The sequence below is a fragment of the Octodon degus genome, unplaced genomic scaffold, assembly GCF_000260255.1.
Source record: "Octodon degus isolate 3935 unplaced genomic scaffold, OctDeg1.0 scaffold00136, whole genome shotgun sequence".
In the NCBI taxonomy this organism is placed as follows: Eukaryota; Metazoa; Chordata; class Mammalia; order Rodentia; family Octodontidae; genus Octodon; species Octodon degus.
The window spans coordinates 7,091,303-7,098,620 of NW_004524712.1; the positions used below are offsets into that span (position 1 = coordinate 7,091,303).

A 7,318-nucleotide genomic window follows, 5' to 3' on the forward strand; every position below is an offset into this window, starting at 1 on the left:
TATGCTACCATAAACACTAGAAAAATCAGACATAGTTATATATTACCAGAATCTATTACAGGAAACTACAGAATACAATAGATAGTAGATACATTATATCTACTGCTCCCTGGGAATACCCTGCCTATATCAGACTAAGGCTAAGCTGTTCAATAGAAGTATGACAGCCATATAATTTTAAGTGTCTTAGTAGCTACACTGTTAAACATTAAGAACACCTGAAATTCTAATGTTTTATTTAACCCAGTCTACTCCACACAGCATGTAACCAATATTTAGAGCTGAGATATGCTACATTTTTTCCTACAAAAGTCTCAAACTCTGATCCATCAATTTCACATTGCCACATTAGCCGTATTTCAGGTACTCAAAATACACAGGAGGCTACTAGCTACCACGAGTATATCTCAGGGACAGTTTTACAGGTTACAACAGGACAGACAGACTGAAAACGAAGAACATAGGTTAGAAAAGGAACTTATTTAGCTTCTGAATTCCAATGTTTGAAATCAGTGAGGAGCCAGGGAGATGGCTCAGTGCAATAAGTGCTTCCCTGGCAAGCCCAGGGCCTGAGTTCAATCCCTGGTTCCACCAAAAAAAGAAATCAGTAAGTTCAATTAAAAATGAAAAATAAAGGGGCCGGGGAGATGGCTCAGTGGAATAAGCGTTTCCCTGGCAAGTGCACGGGCCTGAGTTCAATTCCTGGTTCCACAAAAAAAAAAAAAAAAAAAAAGAAAAGAAAGAAAGAAAAGAAAAAGAAAAATAAGAACCTAATCTGGCATGAGTCTTTACCTGGGTTACACTTGGGGTTCTTTTACTGGGGGATGGGAGGGAGAGACAGAGTCTCACCATATAGTCCAGGCTGGTCTCCAACTTGTTGCCCTTCTGCCTCAGCCTGTTCAGTACTGGGTTTACAGGCATGCACCACCCACATCTGTTTTTCTTTTGCTCTTGTCTTTTTTGAGAGTCCAGGCTGGCCTTGAACTCACAGCAATTGTCCTGCCTCAGCCTCCCAAGTGCTGAGACTACAGGCATGCACCACCATGCTGCCCACTTCTGAGGCTCTTAAAGTATCCTGCAGTAATGATTAATAACATTTTTGGCCTGGGGAGATAGCTCAGTGGTCTAAGCGCCTATCTTGAAAGTGCAAGGACTTTGGGTTTGATCCCCAGTGCCAAAGGCCTTGCCCCCTCAAAACTGGGTGTGGTGGCGCACACTTGTAATCCCAGCACCAGAGGAGCTGAGACAGGACAAGCACTACCAGTCTGAGCTGCTAGCAAGACGCTGTACCAAATAAATAAATAAATAAATAAATAAATAAATAAATAAATGATTTTTTTTTTATTTTTAAGCAATTCCTAACATTTTTACTCTCAGAAATAATGCTAACATTTTAAGCAATTCCTAACACTTTTGCTGTAACTGTAATTTGGGAGCACCCACATCCTCCTCACCCTCCACTCACATGCACCACCCCATTTCCTTAGAAGCCTCAACTTCCTAAACTACTTCAAAATTATCCAAAAGGAACAACTTCCAGGTACTTTCTACAACCTGAACAGACTTAAAAATCTACACTTACAGATTTGAAAATGAATGAAAATACTGTTGTAAAGCCAGTAGTGAGGAAACAGGGTCCAGGGATTGCAGGAAGGAAACTGAACCCAAACTAGTTCAGAACAGCCCATTCAAGTTTTGAACTGTTATAACTGAAAATTTTAAAATACAGAAACCAGATTCCCTTCACTCAGTAATGAAGCAACCCCACCAAGTAAAAAGTCTATTACCAGAGTGGGGGAAACAATGTATCCTTAGTGAGAACAAAATAATGGAAAGTTCCCACTGACCCTCCTGCCCCTGCCTGGGCTGCCAGGAGAAGGTAATCACAAGAGGACCAATCTGCCAGGTTTGGTGGCTGCAAATTTTTTCTCTGAGGATTGCGCCACATGGTAAGCCCTTCCCCCCACCACACACACAGAGCTACATCCCAGCCCCAACATTCCCTTTCTCTGAATTCATTAACCAAATTGTCTTCGCTAATCTGTTTAAGTACTTACTTTAAAAAATTGGATTTTGCTCATTTGTGAGATGGACATCTTACAACATTGCCCTATAGTCCTGAGCTGACAGGCTCAAGTGATCCGCCCACTTCAGCTTGCCAGGTAGCTGAGACTCGAAGGCAAGCAGACACACCTAAACAGCACTTGGGATTTGGAGGCAGACTGATTTATATCCGTGGGCACTGATCGGGGTCATTCCTGGAAGATCAGGCCCTGATCACAGGTGGGCTAGAGCTTTTATGGGACAAGCAAGCAGGAAGTACGGAGGCAGAACGGTTTGCCAACTGGGGACTGGTTGACACCATGTGCATCACAGTGACTGACCTATGTATCACAGGATCAGCCACCTCCAAGAGACAGGAGCAACCAGAACCACAACAGAAGGTTGGGGGGGGGGGCGGGGGGTTGTTTTGTTTTGTTTTTTCCTTTTCAGTTTAAAAATATTTGGAAATATGTACAGCTTTGGTACAATTTTGCAGTGCTCCAGAGACCCATGGCCACATTGAGCAACTACTGCCAACTTCGGCATTTAATCTAAGAAACAGTCAGTCACAGCGTTCCCCAACTCTAAGGAATTCACGAGGCAAGGTTTTTATTCATCCTTTTCCTTCTCTTCCTTCTCCACCTTTTCCTCCTCCTCCTCCTCCTCTTTCTCTTCCTCTTCTACCTTTTCCGGCAACTTTAACAGGACCCTCTGCACCCCCAAACTTTCCTAAGACTTGTAGTCACCCACGTCCTCCTCATACTTCTCCTTCAGCTTTGTCGCCTTGGTGATGTAGGGCTGCTTCTCACTGACACTTAAATTACTCCACATCTCACTCAGCTGTTTGGCCACATGGCCAATGGAGATGCCACGGTTGCTGGATTTGATCTTGGGGCGGAATTCCGAACAAAACAGGAAAAATCCAGACAGTAGTCTTTTGGGTAGTCCTTTTTTTCCTTGCCTCCCTTCGCAGGTCCATAATCATCATCTCTCGGTCATACTGAACTTTATCTACCTTGGCCATTTCATCAAACTGAGACTTTCCTTTCCCAGACATCGTCTTCCACCTCTCTGAACACTTCTTGGAAAATTCTACAAAAGTGACAGGGACTTCTGGGTTCTTCTTGTGCTCCTCCCTGCAGGTCTGCACAAAGACGGCGCATGCAGACATCTTGCCCTTTGCAGTGTTCGTCCTTTGGTTTCTTGGGGTCCCCTTTAGCCATCCTGACTGTACTGCTCACGAGCCTCAACAGGAGTTATTGCCTGGGCACCTAACTGCAAGGATACAGGGTGGGCAGGCATCTTTTGTTACAAGGCCACACCTGACCCAGCACCTACGATAAATGTAAACAATAAACTGTGCTTGTGAAAACAAATGGCTGGACTGAGAGTGTGTCTATGCTCTTTGGGTGGAACTAGAAGACTATCGTAGTGCAGTAAGTCCAAGTGCATCAGTTTAAAAACAAACTCTAATAATAGAAAGGATGCAGAATGGAAGTACAGACAGAAAACGAGGATGGTGATACTAGCACTTACAGGAACGAGAGACAGGGAGAAGGGCATCTCAGGCAAAAAAATGTCCAAAGCTGCTAGAGAAGAAAAAAAAGCAAGTGTTCACTATGGAATCAGAAAAAGTTTCCCACTGAGGTGGCCATGGGTCTTCCCCTCAGCCGAGGGAACCCATGGTAACTGCCACTATAAGGAAAAAGCTGATAGAAGCTCGCAGATTTGTCGGTAGTTACCAGCCAGCGGCCCCACTTGCAAACTGGAGAGTACTTGGCGTTTTCCCTATTTCTGGCAATTTATGTAATAACAGAACTGACATAAAAGGCCAGGTTGTTTGAAACAATACCCAATGGCCATGGAAGATAAAAGGGATTAAACCTCACATTTAAGACATCTCTGCTGACGGACCTACAAAAAGCCCTAGCTAGTAAAAAAAAAAAAAAAAAGTTATTATATTCCAGATCCTTCTACTAACGTCTCAATAGTTGTTCAAATGATATTAAATAAATGGTACGTTAGATACTGAGGTCCCCTGGACCCTATCTTTATCATCCTTATGGTAAGTCCTCGGTAAAAATCATTTTTTACTATATTCATAATTATCCTGTTGTGATTATTTGACCCATGCATACTTAATTGTTTCTTTGGCTTTGTCTCCTCCAGACTCAAAGCTGTATGTCTACCCAAGATAAAAATGCCTGGTGTCTATCCAGGGCCTTTAAACAGAAACTCTGGAGAGTATCTCTGACTGCCAATCAACAACTACGACCCCTTTCAACTGAAGAAGTTAGACATTCAATAGGCTATTTTTACTAAATCATTTTTACCAGATGAAATCATGCTGTTATGTTTACCGGTGTTCAAAATTTAAGCTTATTGAGAAAGCAAAATTGCATCTCAGGCTTTTTTTTTTTTTTTTTTTTGACACAGGGTCTCAGTATGTAGTGCAGGCTGGCCCCAAACTCAACGCTGCCCTCCTGCCTCAGCCTCCTGAGTGGTGGGCTTACTAGTGTGTACCACCAGATCCAGTTCAGCCCAGTAATTCTTAGCCTTTTGATCAATTCTGCTTGTCATCCAGATATCTATCCTTGTCAATTACGATATGCTTTTAAGAAGTAAAATGAATCAAAATATTATACTTTAGTTCAACAGATTTCATGTTGCACCCTTTAAAATGAGAAATTATGAAAAAGAGCAAATATCAACCAAATCCTTACAAAGCTCTCTACTTCAAAGCAAAACAAATCAAACTACACAACGCCAATTTTGTGAAAGCATTTTATGCACTCACACAAATATTTGAAACACGAAAATATCAGCAAGGATTATGTCTGGTAAATTACACACTGGGGCTTTTTGCTTTTTATACTACCTATATTTTCTACACAGATCATAAATTATTGTTAAAACTAAAAGAAAAAAAAAGTGGATCCTCAGGTGGAAGTGTTCCATGTGAGTTCAGTGCTGAGAGCCTGCAGCTGAACTGACCTGTTGTTTATGTGATTTTATTTTACTGTGGGCTGTGAAGGGTTCTCAGAGACCCTCAAGTCACAAAGTGGAGACAGTGACCTTTGAGGATGGAGCTGTGAACTTCACCTCAGCAAAGTGGGATGTGCTGAATCCATCCCAAAAGAAGCTTTACAGAGATGTGATGTGGGAAACACTTACGAATATTAAACATATAGGAAGAACATGGTGTACAAAACAAATGGTAGAAGTGGACAAAAACTGCTCAGGACATCTAAGATACGATGCAAGGAATTCTTTCAAATTTGAAGAGAAGCTCTATAAACATAAGGAAGATGGAAAAACTTTCAGTGATTTCCAGTCCATTCAGAAGCATAAAATGAGAGAATCCCTTTCAAAATGGACAATGTAAAGATACCAACTCTGATCTTAGTGAACGAACTCACACTGAGCAGAAAGGTATTGTAGGTATGAATAGTGGGAAGGCTTCCACACGAACCAGAAGACATGCTAAGGAAAAGCCCCATGTAACTAAGAAATGTGTAAAAGAATTAGCAGTTGGTAATTCCTTTTCAAAATGTAAAAAAATTCAGACTGGGAAAATATTTTATATATATAAGCAATGAAGAAATGAATTTTCTAGTGAGTCTTCAAGTAGGCATGCAACATCCTACATGGGAAAGAAAACGTATGTATGTAAACAATGTGGTAAAGCACTCAGCAGACATAATGTCCATAAAAATCATGAAAGAACACACATTTATCCTATGTAGGTAAGCAGTGTGGGAAAGCACTGTCAAAATAGTAGACTTCGAATACGTGAAAGAATTCACACTGGGGACAAACCCTATGTATGTAAGCGATGTGGGAAAGCATTCACTGCACACAGTGCATGTCAAAGACAGGCAAGAATTCATACTGGGGAGAAACCCTATGTGTGTAATCAATGTGGGAAAACCTTCAACAGAAGTGATTTCCTTGTAGTACATGCAAGAAATCACACTGGGGAGAAACCCTACGTATGTATGCAATGTGGAAAACTTTCAACCAAAATGGAATCTTCTATTACATGAAAGAATTCACACTGGGGAGAAACCTTTTGTATATAAGCAATGTGGGAAAGCATTCAGCAGACATAGTCACTGCTAACCTCATGAAAGAACTCAGAGATGACAAACACTGCATGTAAGCAATGTGACAAAGTACAATTCCACATATGTCAACTATTTTGTAAATACTTTGAGAATTATTCATGTAGAGTAGAACCAAAGAAATATAAAAATATGGAAGTTAGTATCTTCAGATAACACGCTCAGAAATGGAAGTATTAAGTTTACATTTTTCACAATGTTTTCTCTCTATCCAGAGCAATGTTTTATTTTATGAAGTCCTCTTCAAACTCTTTTCATAGTATAATTTTTGCTGTATAAATCTTACTTCCTGAGATTGATTCCTAAATATTTCATTTTCTGAGGTATTACTGTGAAAGGCATGTTATTGTTTTGCTTCTTCTTTAAACTAATCTTGCATGTTTATATCTGGTAGCCTGAGCAACTAATCTGAAGATAGCTTCATGTAACACAGCAACCACTGTTGAATTCCTATTACTTTGTTTAGTGAAATTTTGTATCATTTCTAATGGTTTTTTTTTTCTATCACTACTTTGTATTCTTTAAAAAATAAAAATAAGGGGGGGGGAACCTTCAGCAAGTGGAAATTGAGGCAGCACCAAGTGGGTATTACATTGGATTAACATGCCATAATCCCTAAGTAAAAAGCATTCAAGGATCTTAAAGAGACGGGCTTATTATCACACACTCTAGTCCTACACTTCAGATGTCTGACACAGTACTATGTGGAGAACTCTACAAAACATTAGAAAAAGCAAATGTGGGTTCTTATGACGTACCAAAGTGGGCCCTCAAAATAAATAGGAAGTCACTAGTAAAAAAAATTATTGACCCAATACAAAATGTAAACCCATCAAATGCCGCTGAGTTAGTCACCTGACAGACCCCTTGCGGAGGTCCCCCCCAGCTCTGGCAAGAAATATACAAAATGATTCGTTTTATGCCGGCTTCACCCCGATTTATGTTAAACCTAGCAAAGCCGTCTTCTGAATCCCTAGACCGAATTAGCAGTTTACACGTGGCTCGGTCCCTAAACAATCCCGATTTTCTGCAGCTTTTTTCACACCTAGAGCAAGCAACGAGCCCCGGCCGGGTGCAGGCGCCGCCGCAGCCCCGCACAGCGGCCTCGGGGCTCCGACGGCGCGGCCGGACCGCAGAGGGAGCGCGGCGGC

The 7,318-nt window shown here is 41.2% G+C and overlaps 1 protein-coding gene and 1 pseudogene across 1 annotated transcript in view; both read right to left on the reverse strand.

The window, feature by feature from the left end:
• Positions 1–7,318, reverse strand: part of Prdm10 (PR/SET domain 10) — a 110,506-nt gene that overhangs the window by 101,808 nt on the left and 1,380 nt on the right. The window lies entirely within an intron of this gene.
• LOC101592865 lies at positions 2,563–3,266 on the reverse strand (annotated as a pseudogene).